Source organism: Cherax quadricarinatus, chromosome 18 (assembly GCF_038502225.1).
Source record: "Cherax quadricarinatus isolate ZL_2023a chromosome 18, ASM3850222v1, whole genome shotgun sequence".
NCBI classification, from domain to species: Eukaryota; Metazoa; Arthropoda; class Malacostraca; order Decapoda; family Parastacidae; genus Cherax; species Cherax quadricarinatus.
Genome location: NC_091309.1, coordinates 34245463 through 34271733, shown reverse-complemented (window position 1 = coordinate 34271733; position 26271 = coordinate 34245463). Strand labels below are relative to the sequence as shown.

At 47.0% G+C, this 26271-nt stretch overlaps 1 protein-coding gene across 1 annotated transcript in view; it reads left to right on the top strand.

Moving 5' to 3' along the window:
* The first annotated feature begins 170 nt into the window (after positions 1-170).
* Positions 171-26271, top strand: part of LOC128689486 (GAS2-like protein 3) — a 1113234-nt gene continuing 1087133 nt past the window's right edge. Inside the window, exon 1 of the mRNA XM_070086395.1 lies at positions 171-238. The gene's annotated coding sequence lies outside the window, so the exon portion shown is untranslated. The remainder of the gene's footprint in view (positions 239-26271) is intronic.

The window sequence follows — 26271 nt, the reverse complement described above, 5'->3', positions numbered from 1 at the left end:
GTGATATTCCCTGATATAAAAAGTATGTGCTTAGATGAAGTAATGAGTGAAGAGAGTAAGGCTGTGAGGGGATGTTGGTGAGGGGAGGCAGGAGGTGGCACTGAGGGGAGGGAGGATGGCATTGAAGGGGGGGTTTAGAGGGGAGGGTTGCATGGCTAGCCGGGTGGGAGGTTGTGTTGTTGTGTTGGTGGTGGTGAGTACACGCGTGTCAGGGCTGCTCTACCCTCCCTGCTACCTGGTAAGTCAACTCATACCTACCATCACCTAACCCACTCTCACCACCACCCAAGCCACTCACACCGTCACCTAATCCACTCATACCAACACCCAAACTACTCTCACCACCACCTAGCCCACTCTCACCACCACCCAAGCCACCTAACCCACTCACACCACCACCCAAGCCACCTAACCCACTCACACCACCACCCAAGCCACCTAACTCATACCACCACCACCCAAGCTCCTAACTCACACTACTACCCAAGCCACCTAACCCACTCACACCACCCAAGCCACCTGACTCACACCACCACCCAAGTCACCTAACTCACACCATCACCCAGTCCACCTTCTAACCCACCTATCTTAACCCACTAACATTAAAAACCCATTCCATCTAATTTACACATCAACATCCAACCCACCTAACCCACATGAATATCCAACCCACCTTCCAGCCCACCCATATCAACACCCAATCCACCTAACCTACTCACAGCACCACCCAACCCACTTTCTAAGCCACTCACATGAAGACCGAACCCACTTTCTAAGCCACTCACATTAAGACCCAATCCAGGAGCACGTGAAAGCTGCTATATGCTGGAATTTCGATATAACAATGAAACAAGAAGTGAATTACTCTATCATTTTTACAGTCAAAAGAGAAAAACAATGTCTTGACAACGGGACATTATCAGTGTAACTAGTGAAGGATGCTGGAAAAATGGTGCCATGTAGAGAAATATAAACAGGGTGTGGATTATACCACGATTGTTTTAAGGCTAGATATAACAGTGTATTTTTTGAAGTAAGTTGTGAAGGCTACCAGGAGAGCAGGGAGAGAAGGGAGCAGTGGTGTGTTGTACTCCTGGTAGGCAACAGCTGATGCTGGCTTGTCTGAAGGAGGGAGAGGGGGTTAGTTTCCCCGGGTATTTCCCTGAATGTGAGCACCAGCGATCGATGTTGATGCTGGGAGCCTCTACCACCATCACCATCGCTGCCGCTGCTACCAGCCTAGCTACCCCTGCCGTGATGCTGGTCCTAGTCTCTCTCTCTCTCTCTCTCTCTCTCTCACTCTGTGTTCCCCTTCCTTCTCTCAGTCATCCTCCCTCCCTGCCTTGCACAGCATCATAAAAAATGAATCCTCAGCCTCTATCACACACAGTTCACCTCTCTCAAAACCTCCCCATCCCTTAAAGTATTCTCCCCTTGCACAGTCTCACTCCACAGTCTCCCCTTGCACAGTCTCACTCTACAGTCTCCCCTTGCACAGTCTAAATCCACAGTCTCCCCTCACACAGTCTCACTCCACAGTCTCCCATTGCACAGTCTCACTCCACAGTCTCCCCTCACACAGTCTCACTCCCCTCGCACAGTCTCACTACATTCACCCCTCCCTCCGTCTCACTGCACAGTCTTCCCTCACACAGTCTCCCCTCACACAGTCTCCCCTCACACAGTCTTCCCTCACACAGTCTTCCCTCACACAGTCTTCCCTCAGACAGTCTCCCCTCACACAGTCTTCCCTCACACAGTCTCCCCTCACACAGTCTTCCCTCACACAGTCTTCCCCCACACAGTCTTCCCCCACACAGTCTTCCCTCACACAGTCTTCCCTCACACAGTCTTCCCTCACACAGTCTCCCCTCACACAGTCTTCCCTCACACAGTCTTCCCTCACACAGTCTTCCCTCACACAGTCTCCCCTCACACAGTCTCCCCTCACACAGTCTTCCCTCACACAGTCTCCCCTCACACAGTCTCCCCTCACACAGTCTTCCCCCACACAGTCTTCCCTCACACAGTCTTCCCTCACACAGTCTTCCCTCACACAGTCTTCCCTCACACAGTCTTCCCTCACACAGTCTTCCCTCACACAGTCTTCCCTCACACAGTCTTCCCTCACACAGTCTCCCCTCACACAGTCTCCCCTCACACAGTCTTCCCTCACACAGTCTCCCCTCACACAGTCTTCCCCCACACAGTCTTCCCTCACACAGTCTTCCCTCACACAGTCTTCCCTCACACAGTCTTCCCTCACACAGTCTTCCCTCACACAGTCTTCCCTCACACAGTCTCCCCTCACACAGTCTCCCCTCACACAGTCTCCCCTCACACAGTCTCCCCTCACACAGTCTTCCCTCACACAGTCTCCCCTCACACAGTCTCCCCTCACACAGTCTCCCCTCACACAGTCTCCCCTCACACAGTCTTCCCTCACACAGTCTTCCCTCACACAGTCTTCCCTCACACAGTCTTCCCTCACACAGTCTTCCCTCACACATTCTTCCCTCACACAGTCTCCCCTCACACAGTCTCCCCTCACACAGTCTCCCCTCACACAGTCTTCCCTCACACAGTCTCCCCTCACACAGTCTCCCCTCACACAGTCTTCCCTCACACAGTCTCCCCTCACACAGTCTTCCCACACACAGTCTTCCCTCACACAGTCTTCCCTCACACAGTCTTCCCTCACACAGTCTTCCCTCACACAGTCTTCCCTCACACAGTCTTCCCACACACAGTCTTCCCTCACACAGTCTTCCCTCACACAGTCTTCCCTCACACAGTCTTCCCTCACACCGTCTTCCCTCACACAGTCTTCACACAGTCACACAGTCTTCCCTCACACAGTCTTCCCTCACACAGTCTTCCCTCACACAGTCTTCCCTCACACAGTCTTCCCTCACACAGTCTTCCCTCACACAGTCTTCCCTCACACAGTCTTCCCTCACACAGTCTTCCCTCACACAGTCTTCCCTCACACAGTCTTCCCTCACACAGTCTTCCCTCACACAGTCTTCCCTCACACAGTCTTCCCTCACACAGTCTTCCCTCACACAGTCTTCCCTCACACAGTCTTCCCTCACACAGTCTCCCCTCACACAGTCTTCCCTCACACAGTCTTCCCTCACACAGTCTTCCCTCACACAGTCTTCCCTCACACAGTCTTCCCTCACACAGTCTTCCCTCACACAGTCTCCCCTCACACAGTCTTCCCTCACACAGTCTTCCCTCACACAGTCTCCCCTCACACAGTCTCCCCCCACACAGTCTCCCCTCACACAGTCTTCCCTCACACAGTCTTCCCTCACACAGTCTCCCCTCACACAGTCTCCCCCCACACAGTCTTCCCTCACACAGTCTTCCCTCACACAGTCTTCCCTCACACAGTCTTCCCTCACACAGTCTCCCCTCACACAGTCTTCCCTCACACAGTCTTCCCTCACACAGTCTTCCCTCACACAGTCTTCCCACACACAGTCATCCCTCACACAGTCACACAGTCTTCCCTCACACAGTCTTCCCTCACACAGTCTTCCCTCACACAGTCTCCCCTCACACAGTCTTCCCTCACACAGTCTTCCCTCACACAGTCTTCCCTCACACAGTCTCCCCTCACACAGTCTTCCCTCACACAGTCTTCCCTCACACAGTCTTCCCTCACACAGTCTTCCCTCACACAGTCTCCCCTCACACAGTCTTCCCTCACACAGTCTTCCCTCACACAGTCTTCCCCCACACAGTCTTCCCTCACACAGTCTCCCCTCACACAGTCTTCCCTCACACAGTCTCCCCTCACACAGTCTTCCCTCACACAGTCTTCCCTCACACAGTCTTCCCCCACACAGTCTTCCCTCACACAGTCTCCCCTCACACAGTCTTCCCTCACACAGTCTCCCCTCACACAGTCTTCCCCCACACAGTCTTCCCTCACACAGTCTTCCCTCACACAGTCTTCCCTCACACAGTCTCCCCTCACACAGTCTTCCCTCACACAGTCTTCCCTCACACAGTCTTCCCCCACACAGTCTTCCCTCACACAGTCTTCCCTCACACAGTCTTCCCTCACACAGTCTTCCCTCACACAGTCTCCCCTCACACAGTCTTCCCTCACACAGTCTTCCCTCACACAGTCTTCCCTCACACAGTCTTCCCTCACACAGTCTTCCCCCACACAGTCTTCCCTCACACAGTCTTCCCTCACACAGTCTTCCCTCACACAGTCTTCCCTCACACAGTCTCCCCTCACACAGTCTTCCCTCACACAGTCTTCCCTCACACAGTCTTCCCCCACACAGTCTTCCCTCACACAGTCTTCCCTCACACAGTCTTCCCTCACACAGTCTTCCCTCACACAGTCTTCCCTCACAGTCTTCCCTCACACAGTCTTCCCTCACACAGTCTTCCCTCACACAGTCTCCCCTCACACAGTCTTCCCTCACACAGTCTTCCCTCACACAGTCTTCCCTCACACAGTCTTCCCTCACACAGTCTCCCCTCACACAGTCTCCCCTCACACAGTCTTCCCTCACACAGTCTTCCCTCACACAGTCTTCCCTCACACAGTCTTCCCTCACACAGTCTTCCCTCACACAGTCTTCCCTCACACAGTCTTCCCTCACACAGTCTTCCCTCACACAGTCTTCCCTCACACAGTCTCCCCTCACACAGTCTCCCCTCACACAGTCTTCCCTCACACAGTCTTCCCTCACACAGTCTTCCCTCACACAGTCTTCCCTCACACAGTCTTCCCTCACACAGTCTCCCCTCACACAGTCTTCCCCCACACAGTCTTCCCTCACACAGTCTTCCCTCACACAGTCTCCCCTCACACAGTCTTCCCCCACACAGTCTTCCCTCACACAGTCTTCAGTTCCCGTCTATCCTAGTTATCACAGCAATTATATTAAACTGATCATATAAATAAATAAATACAATACAAGGACCTCAATGAAAATACGTCACTAACTTATTTGGGTTATCCTAGATAATTTACACTTACGTATGATAATTATACTTATGTGTACATGTGATAAAATACTTACCTGGAGGATATTCCGGGGATCAACGCCCCCGCGGCCCGGTCCATGACCAGGCCTCCATACTTACAATAAGAGAACATTACATAGTGGCTACGCTAGCCGGCCACACAGTGACACTCACGACTGAGTGCCCGTCCATAGCGAAATGTAAAACACTAACTTGCTGTTAGAAATAAAAGGTCAATGCTGAGTTTAGCTACTGGTCTGCACTCAGCAATTTGCATACATCTTAAAATACAAACAAGCTATGTATATCCAGGCAAAAAAAAAAGAAAAAAAGAAATAGTTATTTATTTTGAACTCTGACTTTTTTGAAGATATTAAACCACGTCAATAATTTAATGAGAGGAAAATTTATGTGATGAAATGTGTGCTATATTCAGTGGGCAGCCAGAGTTTAGTGACAGCGTTCCAATAATATAATCACTGCCAAATGCAGATTATTATTATTATTATTATTATTATTATTATTATTATTATTACGTAGAAGTTAGGCTAGGCAGAGTTTGGAAAAACCCAACGTAACGTAACCTAACCCAACCTTCCCTAACCCAACCTGAACGCAATTACAACATTTATTTTCTGGCAGTGAATATATTACTGGAACGCTGTTACTGATCACCAGCTGTTGATTAAATATGACGCGCATTTTATCGCACATAAATCTTCCTCTCGTAAAAATATTGAAATGGATAATATCTCCAAAAATTAGCTGTTTGCACAGGAAATGATTGTTTTTGGCCAGGTACAGACTGCGTGCTGGGATAAAGAAAAGTGTTAAGTGTTGAGTTTAGAGCAGCAGCTAAACTGAACATTGAGTTAGACTACTATACAACTGAGGAATTACAAGTGAGGTAGCAGGGAATGATCACTGGTCATGTTAAGATATTTCTACGACGTATCGCTCCAACTTGGACCATGTGTATGTATGGCCCGTGACCTGGTGGCAAAAGCTGTAGTTTCAAACAGTGAGGGGACCGGGTTCGATTCCCGGCGAGGGTAGAAACACTGGGCTTGTTTCCATACACCCGTTGTCCATGTTCACCCATCAGTAAAGTGAGTACTTGGGTGTTAGTCGACTGGTGTGGGTAGCATCCTGGGACAAGTGACCTAATTTGCCCGAAATGCTCTGCATAACAAGTGGCTTTCTATATAGCAGTATGTCATTGATGTCAGCTACGACTGTATACCTTGTACATGTACTTGTAGTAAATAACAATTATATTATTATAACAAACAGCATTTTAGGCTAACTCCACCACACACACTAACACTAACTCCACCACACACTAACACACACACACTAACACTCACTCAACCACACACTAACATTAACTCCACCACACTTTAACACTAACACTAACTCCATCACACACTAACACTAACTCCACCACACACAAACACTAACTCACCACACACTAACACTAACTCCACCACACACAAACACTAACTCCACCACACACTAGCACTAACTCCACCACACACTAGCACTAACACTAACTCCACCACATACTAACTCCAACGCACAATAACACTAACTCCACCACATACTAACTCCAACGCACAATAACACTAACTCCATCACACACTAACACTATCTCCACTACACACAAACACTAACTTCACCACACACTAACACTAACTCCACCACACACTAACATTATCTCCATCACACACTAACTCCACCACACACACACACTAACACTAACTCCATCACACACAAACACTAACTCCACCACACACTAATACTAACTCCACCACACACTAACACTAACTCCACCACACACTAGCACTAACACTAACTCCACCACACACTAGCACTAACACTAACTCCACCACACACTAACACTAACTCCACCACACACTAGCACTAACACAAACTCCACCACATACTAACTCCAACGCACAATAACACTAACTCCACCACATACTAACTCCAACGCACAATAACACTAACTCCATCACACACTAACACTATCTCCACTACACACTAACACTAACTCCACCACACACTGACACTAATTCCACCACACACTAATTCCACCACACACTAATATTAACTCCACCACACACTAACACTAACTCCACCACACACTAACACTAACTCCACCACACACTAACACTAACTCCACTACACACTGGCCGAGGTGGCAAGAAGAGCTCACACGAGCAGAGCGAAGTTACTGGTTATGGGCGATTTCAACCACAGGGAGATCGACGGGAAAACCTGGAGCCACAGGGGGTCCCGAAACATGGAGAGCCAAGATGATGGATGTGGTACCGGAAAACCTCATGCATCAACACGTTAAGGACACTACCAGAGAGGGAGGGGAGGATGAACCAGCAAGACTGGACCTTGTGTTCATCCTGAGCAGTTCAGACATTGAGGACATCACATATGAGAGGCCCCTTGGAGCTAGTGATCACATGATTCTGTGTTTTGAATACATAATAGAATTACAAGTAGAGAGGGTAACAGGAGTTGGATGGGAAAAGCCAAACTATAAAAAGGGGGAATACACAGGTATGAGGAACTTCAGTGGGACAGAGAATATGTAGGAAAGGCAGTAAATAAAATGATGGAATACGTAACAACAAAATGCAGGGAGGCAGAGGAAAGGTTTGCTCCCAAGGGCAATAGAAATAATTGGGAGACCAAAGCGAGTGCTTGGTTTACCCGAAGGTGTAGGGAGGCAAAAACTAAGTGCAACAGAGAATGGAAAAGATACAGGAGGCAAAGGACCCAGGAAAATAGACTAATCGAAGAGCCAGAAACGAGTATGTACAGATCAGGAGGGAGGCCCAGCGACAGTACGAAAACGACATAGCATCAAAAGCCAAGTCTGACCTGAAACTGTTGTATAGCCACATTAGGAGGAAGACAACAGTCAAAGACCAGGTGATCAGACTGAGGAAAGAAGGTGGAGAACTCACCAGAAGTGATCAAGAGGTATGTGAGGAGCTCAGAAAGAGATTTAAGGAAGTATTTACAGTGGTGACAGGAAGGCCTCTGGGTGGACAGAACAGAGGGGGACGCCAACAAGGAATATACCATCAAGTGTTAGATGCCATACACAGAACTGAGGAGGTGCAGAAGCTGCTAAGAGACCTTGATACCTCAAAGGCAATGGGACCAGACATCTCCCCGTGGGTTCTTAGAGCGTTAGCAGAAATGCTGTGTGTGGCACTAACAATCTTCAACACATCCCTTGAAACTGGGCAACTACCTGAGGTATGGAAGACGGCAAATGTAGTACCCATATTTAAAAAAGGAGACAGAAAAGAGGCACTAAACTATAGACCAGTGTCACTGACGTGCATAGTATGCAGCGTAATGGAGAAGATTATCAGGGAGAGAGTGGTGGAGCACCTGGAACAGAACAAGAGTATATACGCCAACCAGCACGGATTTATGGAAGGCAAATCCTGTGTCACAAACCTACTGGAGTTTTATGATAAAGTAACAGAAGTAAGACATGAGACGGGTGGGTTGATTGCATCTTCTTGGACTACAAGAAAGCCTTCGACACAGTTCCCCACAGGAGACTGGTGCAGAAGCTAGAGGATCAGGCGCGTATAACAAGAAGGGCGCTGCAATAGATAAGAGAACACCTGACAGGGAGGCAACAACGAGTTATGGTACGTGATGAGGTATCACAGTGGGCACCTGTGACGACCGGGGTCCCATAGGAGTCGATCCTAGGACCAGTGCTATTTCTGGTATATGTGAATGACATGATGGAAGGGTTAGACTCAGAAGTGTTCCTGTTCGCAGATGATGTGAAGTTAATGAGGAGAATTAAATCAGATGAGGATCAGGTAGGACTTCAAAGAGATCTGGACAGGCTGGACACCTAGTTCAGCAACTGGCTTCTTGAATTTAACCCCGTCAAATGCAAAGTCATGAAGATCGGAGAAGGACAAAGAAGACCGCAGACAGAGTATAGGCTAGGTGACCAAAGACTGCAAACCTCGCTCAAGGAGAAAGATCTTGGGGTGAGTATAACACCGAGCACGTCTCCGGAAGCACACATCAACCAGATAACTGCTGCAGCATATGGGCGCCTGGCAAACCTGAGAACAGCGTTCAGATACCTTAGTAAGGAATCGTTCAAGACATTGTACACCGTGTACGTCAGGCCCATACTGGAGTATGCAGCATCCGTTAGAAACCCACACTTGATCAAGTACGTCAAGAAATTAGAGAAAGTGCAAAGGTTTACGACAAGGTTAGTTCCAGAGCTAAGGGGAATGTCCTATGAAGAAATGTTAAGGGAAATTGGCCTGGCGACACTGGAGGACAGGAGGGTTAAGGTAGACATGATAACATACAAAATACTGCGTGGAATAGACAAGGTGGACAGAGACAGGATGTTCCAGAGAGGGGACACAGAAACAAGCGGTCACAATTGGAATTTGAAGACCCAGATGAGTCAAAGGGGTGTTAGGAAGTATTTCTTCAGTCATACAGTAGTCAGGAAGTGGAATAGCTTAGCAAGTGAGGTGGTGGAGGCAGGAACCATACATAGCTTTAAGATGAGGTATGATAAAGCTCATGGGGCAGGGAGAGAGAGGACCTAGTAGCACTCAGTGAAAAGGCGGAGCCAAGAACTGAGTCTCGACCCGTGCAACCACAATTAGGTGAGTACACTAACACTAATTCCACCACACACTAACGCCACAACTCACTAACACTAACTCCACCACACACTAACACTAACTCCACCACACACTAACACTAACTCCACCACACACTAACACTAACTCCACCACACACTAACACTAACTCCACCACACACTAACACTAACTCCACCACACACTAACACTAACTCCACCACACACTAACACTAACTCCACCACACATTCTAGAACAGTACCCCCGTCACTATCACTTCAATATGAAATCAATATACACCCTTCCCCCATCACACTATCACCTTCTACCAGCTCACTTATTATTATAATCATAACTAAGCGCTAAACCCATAAGGGTCATACTCTACCAACTCAAACCCTGGCTGTAGAGGTGAAGCCAGCGAGCGTCCTGCAGAGTACTCCTACCACGGCTTCAGTGTGCTCATATTTACGAAAACTGTATATAGCGGCAGTGTGTTGCTGCCCTATTCTGTGTAAGAGTTACAGAGTGGGAACAGGAGCTGTTTCCTTGTCACATTCCATCACGCAGGATGTGGGGCTCATGCAGGGTATTAAAATCCGTCCCCCTGGGATGAGAATGTCGTCAAGTTCAACACCTACTGCAGTTTCAGAGGCTTCATCCTCCTTCCAGCAGAGGTCTGCTGGAACCTGGAACTCGCCTTCTCTCAGGACAGCCCATCTCATGTACAACAAAACATGGAATTTTTGTGAAGATATTTCAATCCTAAGCTTTTGTAGAAACATAAATTAAACGTTTCGCCACTGTGTCTTCATCAGTCCAATACAGAGAAGAATGACAAACGATCAGAGTTTGAGGTAATCGGTATTGGACTGATGAGGGAACTCTGTGGCGAAAAGTTTCCACAAAGAAAAATACTGAGGTGTTGCACATGTGTCTAATTTATCAACTTGTCGGTTTTCTGAAGCTTTTATGTAGTAGACAGAGGTGAGGACATGGCTGCCGCACCCGCACCTCGACGAACAACAAACACCAATTTTATATAGCCTCTGAGTGCATACATGGAGAGGGTTTCGGGGGGTCAACGCCCCCGCTGACCGGTCTGTGACCATGCCTAAAACAAAAATTTTCATACTGGTGTTGCGAACACTTATTATGGGCTCAGAAGTATCTTATCCAGTCGTCTTTCAAAACATTGACCATTTAAAAAAATATACACAGTCACAGTGACAGTTTTTAATAATAATTCTCATAAAATTTCAGATTGATCAGGTTAATAATAATAATAATAATAATAAATTCTTTCTGCAGTATACAGGTAATGAAGTTATAATGTAATAAAAGAATGGTAGGCACAAAAGGAAGCCACTAGCATGGTATTAAAGAGTAACAAGTACACAAAGAGTGTTTAAGGCTGCATGTGACCCGTACAACACCAGTCAACAATACTACAATCTTGTAAAATGGGGATAAAGGTAAGCACATACTGGAGATACACGTGTCTTGATATATGTATGCAAGGGATGGTGGTGCTCTCTCTGGTGCTGGTGGTGCTCTCTCTGGTGACGGTGGTGCTCTCTCTGGTGATGGTGGTGTTCTCTCTGGTGCTGGTGGTGCTCTCTCTGGTGCTGGTGGTGCTCTCTCTGGTGATGGTGGTGCTCTCTCTGGTGATGGTGGTGTTCTCTCTGATGATGGTGGTGCTCTCTCTGGTGCTCCGGCCATCCTACTGTTCATTATATTTATATACCATTTTGACCACGTAGGTCACTCTCCATGCATAGTTATATATATATATATATATATATATATATATATATATATATATATATATATATATATATATATATATATATATATATGTCGTGCCGAATAGGCAGAACTTACGATCTTGGCTTAAATAGCAACGCTCATCTTGCCATATAGGACAAGTGATAATTTGTGTATGCAACAATTTCGCCAAAATCATTCTGAACCTAACGAAAAAAATATATTTCACTGTGTTTGTTTAGTATTAAATTATTGTAAACAAATCTAAAATATATTTAGTTGGGAAAGGCTAAAATAAATTGTTCTTGTTATAATAAGGTTAGGTAAGTTTTCTAAGATTCTTTTGTTGCAAAATTATAAATTTTTACATTAACATTAATGAAAAAAAGATATCTTCAAACATATAAGAGAAAATTTCAGAAAGGACTTAATTTTAAATGAGTTCTTGCTAACTGACCAGTTTTACATATTCGGCACGACATATATATATATATATATATATATATATATATATATATATATATATATATATATATATATATATATATATATATATTTATAACTTATTAACATGTTTACTGATCAGTTCTGGTCTCAATATTACACAATATTACACAATGGATATAAACGTGTTTGAAAGTCTACACAGAATGATGAAATTGATTCCATTTTTCAGAAAGTTATTCTACAAAGATAGACTGAAGCCACTGAATTTGTGCTGTGGAAAATCTAAAATAGTGGAGAACTGAAGTGAACAAATGGAAAACAGCAATAAAGGGAATATAAATAGCGTGTTGATAACAATTAACCAAGACGGAACAATTAACCAAGACGGAACAATTAACCAAGACGGAACAATTAACCAAGACGGAACAATTAACCAAGACGGAACAATTAACCAAGACGGAACAATTAACCAAGACGGGACAATTAACCAATACGGGACAATTAACCAAGACGGAACAATTAACCAAGACGGGACAATTAACCAAGACGGAACAACTAAGACGGAACAATTAACCAAGACGGAACAATTAACCAAGACGGAACAACTAAGACGGAACAATTAACCAAGACGAGACAATTAACCAAGACGGAACAACTAACCAAGACGGGACAATTAACCAAGACGGGACAATTAACCAAGACGGGACAATTAACTAAGACGGAACAATTAACCAACACGGAACAATTAACTAAGACGGAACAATTAACCAAGACGGAACAATTAACGAAGACGGAACAATTAACTACGACGGGACAATTAACCAAGACGGGACAATTAACTAAGACGGAACAATTAACCAAGACGGAACAATTAACCAAGACGGAACAATTAACTATGACGGAACAATTAACCAAGACGGGACAATTAACTAAGACGGAACAATTAACCAAGACGGAACAATTAACCAAGACGGAACAATTAACCAAGACGGAACAATTAACCAAGACGGGACAATTAACCAAGACGGAACAATTAACCAAGACGGAACAATTAACCAAGACGGAACAATTAACCAAGACGGAACAATTAACCAAGACGGAACAATTAACCAAGACGGAACAATTAACCAAGATGGAACAATTAACCAAGACGGAACAATTAACCAAGACGGGACAATTAACCAATACGGGACAATTAACCAAGACGGAACAATTAATCAAGACGGGACAATTAACCAAGACGGAACAATTAACCAAGACGGGACAATTAACCAAGACGGGACAATTAACCAAGACGGAACAATTAACCAAGACGGAACAATTAACTAAGACGGGACAATTAACCAAGACGGGACAATTAACCAAGACGGAACAATTAACCAAGACGGAACAATTAACCAAGACGGAACAATTAACCAAGACGGGACAATTAACCAAGACGGAACAATTAACCAAGACGGAACAATTAACCAAGACGGAACAATTAACCAAGACGGGACAATTAACCAAGACGGAACAATTAACCAAGACGGAACAATTAACCAAGACGGAACAATTAACCAAGACGGAACAATTAACCAAGACGGGACAATTAACCAATACGGGACAATTAACCAAGACGGAACAATTAATCAAGACGGGACAATTAACCAAGACGGAACAATTAACCAAGACGGGACAATTAACCAAGACGGGACAATTAACCAAGACGGAACAATTAACCAAGACGGAACAATTAACCAAGACGGGACAATTAACCAAGACGGAACAATTAACCAAGACGGAACAAATAACCAAGATGGGACAATTAACCAAGACGGAACAATTAACCAAGACGGAACAATTAACCAAGACGGGACAATTAACCAAGACGGAACAATTAACCAAGACGGGACAATTAACCAAGACGGGACAATTAACCAAGACGGGACAATTAACCAAGACGGGACAATTAACCAAGACGGAACAATTAACCAAGACGGGACAATTAACCAAGACGGAACAATTAACCAAGATGGAACAATTAACCAAGACGGGACAATTAACCAAGACGGAACAATTAACCAAGACGGAACAATTAACCAAGACGGAACAATTAACCAAGACGGACCAATTAACCAAGACGGGACAATTAACCAAGACGGAACAATTAACCAAGACGGAACAATTAACCAAGACGGAACAATTAACTAAGACGGAACAATTAACCAATACGGAACAATTAACCAAGACGGAACAATTAACCAAGACGGAACAATTAACCAAGACGGAACAATTAACCAAGACGGAACAGTTAACCAAGACGGAACAATTAACAAAGACGGAACAATTAACTAAGATGGAACAATTAACCAAGACGGAACAATTAACCAAGACGGAACAATTAACCAAGACGGGACAATTAACCAAGACGGAACAATTAACCAAGACGGAACAATTAACCAAGACGGAACAATTAACCAAGACGGAACAATTAACCAAGACGGAACAATTAACAAAGACGGAACAATTAACCAAGACGGAACAATTAACCAAGACGGAACAATTAACCAAGACGGAACAATTAGCCAAGACGGGACAATTAACCAATACGGGACAATTAACCAAGACGGAACAATTAACCAAGACGGAACAATTAACCAAGACGGGACAATTAACCAAGACGGAACAATTAACCAAGACGGAACAATTAACCAAGACGGAACAATTAACCAAGACGGGACAATTAACCAAGACGGGACAATTAACCAAGACGGAACAATTTACCAAGACGGAACAATTAACCAAGACGGAACAATTAACCAAGACGGAACAATTAACCAAGACGGAACAATTAACCAAGACGGGACAATTAACTAAGACGGAACAATTAACCAAGACGGAACAATTAACCAAGACGGAACAATTAACCAAGACGGAACAATTAACCAAGACGGAACAATTAACCAAGACGGAACAATTAACCAAGACGGGACAATTAACCAAGACGGAACAATTAACCAAGACGGAACAATTAACCAAGACGGAACAATTAACCAAGACGGAACAATTAACCAAGACGGAACAATTAACCAAGACGGAACAATTAACCAAGACGGGACAATTAACCAATACGGGACAATTAACCAAGACGGAACAATTAATCAAGACGGGACAATTAACCAAGACGGAACAATTAACCAAGACGGGACAATTAACCAAGACGGGACAATTAACCAAGACGGAACAATTAACCAAGACGGAACAATTAACTAAGACGGGACAATTAACCAAGACGGGACAATTAACCAAGACGGGACAATTAACCAAGACGGAACAATTTACCAAGACGGAACAATTAACCAAGACGGAACAATTAACCAAGACGGAACAATTAACCAAGACGGAACAATTAACCAAGACGGGACAATTAACTAAGACGGAACAATTAACCAAGACGGAACAATTAACCAAGACGGAACAATTAACCAAGACGGGACAATTAACTAAGACGGAACAATTAACCAAGACGGAACAATTAACTAAGACGGGACAATTAACCAAGACGGGACAATTAACCAAGACGGGACAATTAACCAAGACGGAACAATTAACCAAGACGGAACAATTAACCAAGACGGAACAATTAACCAAGACGGGACAATTAACTAAGACGGAACAATTAACCAAGACGGAACAATTAACCAAGACGGAACAATTAACCAAGACGGGACAATTAACTAAGACGGAACAATTAACCAAGACGGAACAATTAACTAAGACGGGACAATTAACCAAGACGGGACAATTAACCAAGACGGGACAATTAACCAAGACGGAACAATTAACCAAGACGGAACAATTAACCAAGACGGAACAATTAACCAAGACGGGACAATTAACTAAGACGGAACAATTAACCAAGACGGAACAATTAACCAAGACGGAACAATTAACCAAGACGGGACAATTAACTAAGACGGAACAATTAACCAAGACGGAACAATTAACCAAGACGGAACAATTAACTAAGACGGAACAATTAACTAAGACGGGACAATTAACTAAGACGGGACAATTAACTAAGACGGGACAATTAACTAAGACGGGACTCATAGAACTGGATTATGTTGGATAAATTTAGATTTTAATAAGATATAAGGAAGTAGTGATGTAGCAACAGAAGTGTGGATAAGTGGAACAAATTATCTGGTGGTATAAACCAAGGTCAAGGTCCCAGGACCGAAACGTTTTCTAATAAATATGTTATAGTGTTTGCTTACGTGTCTTTCTAAACCAAATTATCTGGCAGCGTCACTGAAGCAAGAACTTTTCAATAGCATTAACTAGAGGCTGGATGGGTTCATGTGTGGGTGTGGATGGGTGTGAGTTGGCCCTTCCTAGCCTGGGCCAGTAGGCGCACAGTAGTGTTCCCTTATTTTTATGTTCTTAAACCGGTGCGCCATTAAACTCTCCAATAAGCTGAATATTAAAATGTTACACAATACCGACATGTTGGTAAGACACAAAGGCAACAGTTAGGCAACTTTATTCCGAAACGTTTCGCCTACACAGTAGGCTTCTTCAGTCGGTTGTAACAAAGTTGGTAGAATTACCGACAATATGTAAAGTAAAAGGACACAAGTGCAACTAATGTGACATTTATTGTGGCAACTGTTTGTAACGGCTTGACAAAGCTCCAGGAGAGCGAAACGTTGCCACAATAAAATGACACATTAGTTGCACTTGTGTCCTTTTACTTACATTCTTCAGTCGAGTAAAGAAAGTACTCTGTACTCGACAGGAAAAGCCTCTTGTACAAGAATGGTATACAATACCGACAATATGAAATTAAGACACGTGTGCAACATCTGGGTGTCTTTATTGTAGACGTTTCGCCATCCAGCGGCTTCATCAATACAAATTCCAGGACAAAGCCTACTGTGTAGGCGAAACGTTTCGGAATAAAGATGCATAACTGAAGTCTGTGTGTTACTCTCCAATGACTGTGACACGCTCATACTTCCTGTACTTATAAACGAAATAGAACCACAAGTGTTACTTATACTCAGCATCAAGTGCGTCGTAATGGATGTTTGAACTAACAATTACTGAGTAAGCTGACTGTTGATGTTGGCAGTCAGAACAAGAGTTAAGTTACTTGGTGGAAGTTTGTGGTACCTCACTGACAATGTTCCTTCCTCCCACACAACCACCCTCCATCACAACCACCCTCCATCACAACCACCCTCCATCACAACCATCCTCCATCACAACCACCATCCATCACAACCACCCTCCATCACAACCATCCTCCATCACAACCACCATCCATCACAACCACCCTCCATCACAACCACCCTCCATCACAACCACCCTCCATCACAACCACCCTCCATCACAACCACCCTCCATCACAACCACCCTCCATCACAACCATCCTCCATCACAACCACCATCCATCACAACCACCCTCCACCACCACCTCCCTCCATCACAACCACCCTCCATCACAACCACCCTCGATCACAACCACCCTCCATCACAACCATCCTCCATCACAACCACCCTCCATCACAACCACCCTCCATCACAACCACCCTCCATCACAACCTCCCTCCATCACAACCACCCTCCATCACAACCACCCTCCATCACAACCATCCTCCATCACAACTACCCTCCATCACAACCACCCTCCATCACAACCACCCTCCATCACAACAATCCTCCATCACAACCACCCTCCATCAGAACCACCCTCCATCACAACCACCCTCCATCACGGCCACCCTCCATCACAACCACCCTCCATCACAACCACCCTCCATCACAACCATCCTCCATCACAACCATCCTCCATCACAGCCACCCTCCATCACAGCCACTCTCCATCACAACCACCCTCCATCACAACCTCCCTCCATCACAACCTCCCTCCATCACAACCACCCTCCATCACAACCACCCTCCGTCACAACCATCCTCCATCACGGCCACCCTCCATCACAACCACCCTCCATCACAACCACCCATCACAACCATCCTCCATCACAGCCACCCTCCATCACAACCACCCTCCATCACAACCTCCATCACAACCACCCTCCATCACAACCATCCTCCACCACAACCACCCTCCATCACAACCACCCTCCATCACAACCACCCTCCATCAACCATCCTCCATCACAACCACCCTCCATCACAACCACCCATCACAACCACCCTCCATCACAACCACCCTCCATCACAACCACCCTCCATCACAACCACCCTCCATCACAACCATCCTCCATCACAACTACCCTCCATCACAACCACCCTCCATCACAACCTCCCTCCATCACAACCACCCTCCATCACAACCACCCTCCATCACAACCACCCTCCATCACAACCACCCTCCATCACAACCACCCTCCATCACAACCTCCCTCCATCACAACCACCCTCCATCACAACCACCCTCCATCACAACCACCCTCCATCACAACCATCCTCCATCACAACTACCCTCCATCACAACCACCCTCCATCACAACCTCCCTCCATCACAACCACCCTCCATCACAACCACCCTCCATCTCAACCACCCTCCATCACAACCACCCTCCATCACAACCACCCTCCATCACAACCACCCTCCATCACAACCACCCTCCATCTCAACCACCCTCCATCACAACCACCCTCCATCACAACCACCCTCCATCACAACCACCCTCCATCACAACCTCCCTCCATCACAACCACCCTCCATCACAACCACCCTCCATCACAACCACCCTCCATCACAACTACCCTCCATCACAACCACCCTCCATCACAACCTCCATCCATCACAACCACCCTCCATCACAACCACCCTCCATCACAACCATCCTCCACAACCATCCTCCATCACAACCATCCTAGATCATAACCATTCTCCATCACAACCACCCTCCATCACAACCACCCTCCATCACAACCTCCATCCATCACAACCACCCTCCATCACAACCACCCTCCATCACAACCATCCTCCATCACAACCACCCTCCATCACAACCACCCTCCATCACAACCACGCTCCATCACAGCCACCCTCCATCACAGCCACCCTCCATCACAGCCACCCTCCATCACAACCACCCTCCATCACAACCTCCCTCCATCACAACCACCCTCCATCACAACCACCCTCCATCACAACCATCCTCCATCACAACCACCATCCATCACAACCACCCTCCACCACCACCTCCCTCCATCACAACCACCCTCCATCACAACCACCCTCCATCACAACCATCCTCCACAACCATCCTCCATCACAACCATCCTCCATCACAACCACCCTCCATCACAAACTCCCTCCATCACAACCTCCCTCCATCACAACCACCCTCCATCACAACCACCCTCCATCACAACCATCCTCCATCACAACTACCCTCCATCACAACCACCCTCCATCACAACCACCCTCCATCACAACAATCCTCCATCATAACCACCCTCTATCACAACCACCCTCCACAACAACCCTCCATCACGGCCACCCTAAATCACAAACACCCTCCATCACAACCACCCTCCATCACAACCACCCATCACAACCATCCTCCATCACAACCATCCTCCATCACAACCACCCTCCATCACAACCATCCTCCATCATAACCACCATCCATCACAACCTCCCTCCATCACAACCACCCTCCATCACAACCATCCTCCATCATAACCACCATCCATCACAACCACCCTCCACCACCACCTCCATCACAACCACCCTCCATCACAACCACCTCCATCACAACCATCCTCCACAACCATCCTCCATCACAACCACCCTCCATCACAACCACCCTCCATCACAACCACCCTCCATCACAACCTCCCTCCATCACAACCACCCTCCATCACAACCACCCTCCATCACAACCACCCTCCATCACAACCATCCTCCATCACAACTACCCTCCATCACAACCACCCTCCATCACAACCACCCTCCATCACAACCACCCTCCATCACAACCACCCTCCATCACGGCCACCCTCCATCACAGCCACCCTCCATCACAACCACCCTCCATCACAACCACCCTCCATCACAACCTTCCTCCATCACAACCACCCTCCATCACAACCATCCTCCATCACAACTACCCTCCATCACAACCACCCTCCATCACAACCACCCTCCATCACAACCACCCTCCACCACAACCACCCTCCATCACAACCACCCTCCATCACAAACACCATCACAACCTCCCTCCATCACAACCATCCTCCATCACAACCACCTCCATCACAACCACCCTCCATCACAACCTCCCTCCATCACAACCACCCTCCATCACAACCACCCTCCATCACAACCACTCTCCATCACAACCATCCTCCATCACAACCTCCCTCCATCACAACCTCCCTCAATCACAACCACCATCCATCACAACCTCCCTCCATCACAACCTCCCTCTCTCACAACCACCCTCCATCACAACCACCCTCCATTACAACCTCCCTCCCTCACAACCTGCACTACAACCAACCTCCATCGCAACCATCCCTCACAATCACCCTCACAACCCTCCATCACCTCCTCCATCACAACCACCCTCCAACACAACCACCCTCCATCACAACCACCCTCCATCACAACCATCCTCCATCACAACCACCCTCCATCACAACCATCCTCCATCACAACCACCGTCCATCACAACCACCTTCCATCACAGCCACCCTCTATCACAACCACCTTCCATCACAACCACCCTCCGTCACAACCACCTTCTATCACAACCACCCTCCATCACTTCTCCATCACGCTGCGCCAGTGGAGTCCTGTGGACCCCTCACCACCGGCTGAGGGAAACCCTCCCTCACATTGTCAAGGGGAACCCTCCCTTCACTTACCCTGGCAGCAGCTCAGCAAGACTCCCGCGGATTTACACTTTTCCTGGTACTGTGTAACCACCGCGTTGCCAGACGTCCACGTTCCCTGGTACTCTTTAACCACCGCGCTGCCAGACGTCCACGTTCCCTGGTACTGTTTAACCACCGCGCTGCCAGTCCACGTTCCCTGGTACTGTGTAACCACTGCGCTGCCAGACGTCCACGTTCCTTGGTACTGTGCAACCACCACGCTGCCAGACGTCCACGTTCCCTGGTACTGTGCAACCACCGCGCTGCCAGACGCCCACGTTCCCTGGTACTGTGCAACCACCGCGCTGCCAGACGTCCACGTTCCCTGGTAATCTGCAACCACCGCGCTGCCAGACGTCCACGTTCCCTGGTAATCTGCAACCGCCGCGCTGCCAGACGTCCCACAGCCGGTTTTTTGCTCAATAATAAACGTTTCTGTTTCCCTGTAACCAAATAACATACAAATAAAGAAAATGAGCATTGGTAGGTTCACAGAGTTCAGATTTTGAAACTGCGAATATTGTAAAAAAAAAAAAAAAACGTAGAAATATTGTCAGATTGCTTTGTTGGGTCGTAGGATGCGTAGATGTACGTTGACGCAGTGCAAAGACGTAGTGAGTAGACTTTACACCAGCTGTGACGTACAGTGAAGCACACAAACACCCGTATGTTTCATGGGCAGACAGTGACGCAGACTGCGTATGTTTGGTGGGTAGACAGTGACGCAAGATACACCACGCTAGCAGACTGCGTGTTTGGTGGGTAGACAGTGACGCAAGATACACCACGCTAGCAGACTGCGTGTTTGGTGGGTAGACAGTGACGCAAGATACACCACGCTAGCAGACTGCGTGTTTGGTGGGTAGACAGTGACGCAAGATACACCACGCTAGCAGACTGCGTATATTTGTTGAGTAGACAGTGAGGCAAAATACAGCAGAGCAGCAGAAAGTAGACAGAAACACAAGAGTGACAACCAGTCGGTCTACTTAAGTCACTGGTGAACACTGTCTACCAGTAATGTGTGGTGATAGTAGTGTGGTGGTGGTGATAGTTGTGTGATGATAGTTGTGATGATAGTTGTGTGGTGGTGGTGGTGATAGTTGTGTGGTGATGATAGTTGTGTGGTGGTGGTGGTGATAGTTGTGGGGTGGTGGTGATAGTTGTGTGATGATAGTTGTGATGATAGTTGTGTGGTGGTGGTGGTGATAGTTGTGTGGTGATGATAGTTGTGTGGTGGTGGTGGTGATAGTTGTGGGGTGATGATAGTTGTGTGGTGGTGGTGGTGATAGTTGTGGGGTGGTGGTGATAGTTCAGTGGTGGTGGTGATAGTAGTGTGGTGGTGGTGATAGTTGTGGTGGTAGTGGTGATAGTTGTGTGGTGGTGGTGACAGTTGTGTGGTGGTGGTGACAGTTGTGTGGTGGTGACAGTTGTGTGGTGGTGATAGTTGAGTGGTGATAGTGATAGTTGTGGGGTGGTGGTGATAGTTCAGTGATGGTGGTGATAGTAGTGTGGTGGTGGTGATAGCTGTGTGGTGATGGTGATAGTTGTGTGGTGGTGGTAATAGTTGAGTGGTGATGGTGATAGTTGTGGGATGGTGGTGATAGTTCAGTGGTGGTGGTGATAGTGTGGTGGTGGTGATAGTTGTGTGGTGGTAGTGGTGGTGGTGATAGTTGTGAGGTGGTGGTGATAGCTGTGTGGTGGTGACAGTTGTGTGATGGTGGTGCCAGTTGTGTGGTGGTGGTGACAGTTGTGTTGTGGTGACAGTTGTGTGGTGGTGATAGTTGAGTGGTGATGGTGATAGTTATGGGGTGGTGGTGATAGTTGTGTGGTGGTGGTGGTGATAGTTGTGTGGTGGTGGTGGTGATAGTTGTGTGGTGGTGGCAGTGATAGTTGAGTGGTGATGGTGATAGTTCAGTGGTGGTGGTGATAGTAGTGTGGTGGTGGTGATAGTAGTGTGGTGGTGGTGATAGTTGAGTGGTGATGGTGATAGTTGTGGGGTGGTAGTGATAGTTGAAAGGTGATGGTGATAGTTGTGTGGTGGTGGTGATAGTTGAGTGATGATGGTGATAGTTGTGTGGTGGTGATAGTTGAGTGGTGATGGTGATAGTTGTGGGGTGGTGGTGATAGTTCAGTGATGGTGGTGATAGTAGTGTGGTGGTGGTGATAGTTGAGTGGTGATTGTGATAGTTGTGTGGTGGTGATAGTTGAGTGGTGATGGTGATAGTTGTGGGGTGGTGGTGATAGTTCAGTGATGGTGGTGATAGTTCAGTGATGGTGGTGATAGTAGTGTGGTGGTGGTGATAGCTGTGTGGTGATGGTGATAGTTGTGTGGTGGTGGTAACAGTTGAGGGGTGATGGTGATAGTTGTGGGATGGTGGTGACAGTTCAGTGGTGGCGGTGATGATAGTGTGGTGGTGGTGATAGTTGTGTGGTGGTAGTGGTGGTGGTGATAGTTGAGTGGTGATGGTGATAGTTGTGTGGTGGTGGTGACAGTTGTGTGGTGGTGGTGCCAGTTGTGTGGTGGTGGTGCCAGTTGTGTGGTGATAGTTGAGTGGTGATGGTGATAGTTATGGGGTGGTGGTGATAGTTCAGTGGTGGTGGTGATAGTTGTGTGGTGGTGGTGGTGATAGTTGTGTGGTGGTGGTGGTGATAGTTGTGTGGTGGTGGTAGTGATAGTTGAGTGGTGGTGGTAGTGATAGCTGAGTGGTGATGGTGATAGTTCAGTGGTGATGGTGATAGTTCAGTGGTGGTGGTGATAGTGTGGTGGTGGTGATAGTAGTGTGGTGGTGGTGATAGTTGAGTGGTGATGGTGATAGTTGTGGGGTGGTAGTGATAGTTGAAAGGTGATGGTGATAGTTGTGGGGTGGTAGTGATAGTTGAAAGGTGATAGTTGTGTGGTGGTGGTGATAGTTGAGTGGTGATGGTGATAGTTGAGTGGTGGTGGTGATAGTTCAGTGGTTGTGGTGATAGTTGAGTGGTGGTGGTGATAGTTGTGGGGTGGCGGTGATAGTTGAGTGGTGATGGTGATAGTTGTGGGGTGGTGGTGATAGTTCAGTGATGGTGGTGATAGTAGTGTGGTGGTGGTGATAGCTGTGTGGTGATGGTGATAGTTGTGTGGTGGTGGTAACAGTTATGTGGTGATGGTGGTGATAGTTCAGTGGTGGTGGTGATAGTGTGGTGGTGGTGATAGTTGTGTGGTGGTAGTGGTGGTGGTGATAGTTGTGTGGTGGTGGTGGTGATAGTTGTGTGTTGGTGGTGGTGTTTAGTTGTGTGGTGGTGGTAGTGATAGTTGAGTGGTGGTGGTAGTGATAGCTGAGTGGTGATGGTGATAGTTCAGTGGTGATGGTGATAGTTCAGTGGTGGTGGTAGTGTGGTGGTGGTGATAGTAGTGTGGTGGTGGTGATAGTTGAGTGGTGATGGTGATAATTGTGGGGTGGTAGTGATAGTTGAAAGGTGATGGTGATAGTTGTGGGGTGGTAGTGATAGTTGAAAGGTGATGGTGATAGTTGTGTGGTGGTGGTGATAGTTGAGTGGTGATGGTGATAGTTGAGTGGTGGTGGTGATAGTAGTGTGGTGGTGGTGATAGTTGAGTGGTGATTGTGATAGTTGTGTGGTGGCGGTGATAGTTGAGTGGTGATGGTGATAGTTGTGGGGTGGTGGTGATAGTTCAGTGATGGTGGTGATAGTAGTGTGGTGGTGGTGATAGCTGTGTGGTGATGGTGATAGTTGTGTGGTGGTGGTAACAGTTGAGTGGTGATGGTGATAGTTGTGGGATGGTGGTGATAGTTCAGTGGTGGTGGTGATGATAGTGTGGTGGTGGTGATAGTTGTGTGGTGGTAGTGGTGGTGGTGATAGTTGAGTGGTGATAGTTGTGGGGTGGTGGTGATAGTTGTGTGGTGGTGGTGACAGTTGTGTGGTGGTGGTGCCAGTTGTGTGGTGGTGGTGCCAGTTGTGTGGTGGTGATAGTTGAGTGGTGATGGTGATAGTTATGGGGTGGTGGTGATAGTTCAGTGGTGGTGGTGATAGTTGTGTGGTGGTGGTGGTGATAGTTGTGTGGTGGTGGTAGTGATAGTTGAGTGGTGGTGGTAGTGATAGCTGAGTGGTGATGGTGATAGTTCAGTGGTGGTGATAGTTCAGTGGTGGTGGTGATAGTGGTGGTGGTGGTTGTGATAGCGTGGTGGTGGTGATAGTTGAGTGGTGATGGTGATAGTTGTGGGGTGGTAGTGATAGTTGAAAGGTGATGGTGATAGTTGTGTGGTGGTGGTGATAGTAGTGTGGTGGTGGTGATAGTTGAGTGGTGATTGTGATAGTTGTGTGGTGGCGGTGATAGTTGAGTGGTGATGGTGATAGTTGTGGGGTGGTGGTGATAGTTCAGTGGTGGTGGTGATAGTAGTGTGGTATTGGTGATAGTTATGTGGTGGTGGTGATAGTTGAGTGGTGATGGTGGTGATAGTTGTGGTGGTGGTGGTGGTGGTGATGATAGTTGAGTGGTGGTGGTGATAGTTGTGTGGTGGTGGTGATAGTTCAAGGTGGTAGTGATAGTGTGGTGGCGATAGTTGTGTAGTGGTGGTGGTGGTGGTGGTGATAGCTGAGTGGTGATGGTGATAGTTGTGGGGTGGTGATAGTTCAGTGGTGACAGCAGTGTGGTGGTGATAGTTGAGTGGTGGTGGTGATAGTAATGTGGTGGTGGTGATAGTTGAGTGGTGGTGATAGTAGTGTGGTGGTGATAGTTCAGTGGTAGTGGTGATAGTAGTGTGGTGGTGATAGTTGAGTGGTGATAGTGATAGTTGTGGGGCGGTGGTGATAGTTCAGTGGTGATAGTAGTGTGGTGGTGGTGATAGTTGAGTGGTGGTAGTGATAGTTGACTGGCGGTGGTGATAGTTATGTGGTGGTGGTAATAGTTATGTGGTGGTGGTAATAGGTGAGTGGTGGTGGAGATAGTTGGTGGTGGTGATAAGTGTGTGGAGGTGGTAATAGCTGAGTGGTGGTGGTGATAGTTGTGTGGTGGTGGTGATAGTTGTGTGGTGGTGGTGATAGTTGTGTGGTGGTGGTGATAGTTGGTGGTGATAGGTGTGTGGTGGTGGTGATAGTTGTGTGGTGGTGGTGATAGATGAGTGGTGGCAGAAATAGTTGTGTGGTGATAGGTGTGTGGTGGTGGTAATAGTCGAGTATTGGTGGTGATAGATGAGTGGTGGTGATAGTTGTGTGGTGGTGGTGATAGTTGTGTGGTGGTGGTCATAGTTGTGTGGTGGTGGTGATATCTGTGTGGTGGTGGTGATAGTTGTGTGGTGGTGGTGATGGTTAAGTAGTGGTGATAGTTGTGTGATGGTGGCTACAACCCACTTAACCCATTCTGGTTTTATCCCACTTAACCCACTCTGGCTATAACCCACTTAACTCACTCTGGCTATAAGCCACTTACTCTGGTTATAACCGACCTAACCTACTCTGGCTAAAACCCACATAACCTACTCTGGCTA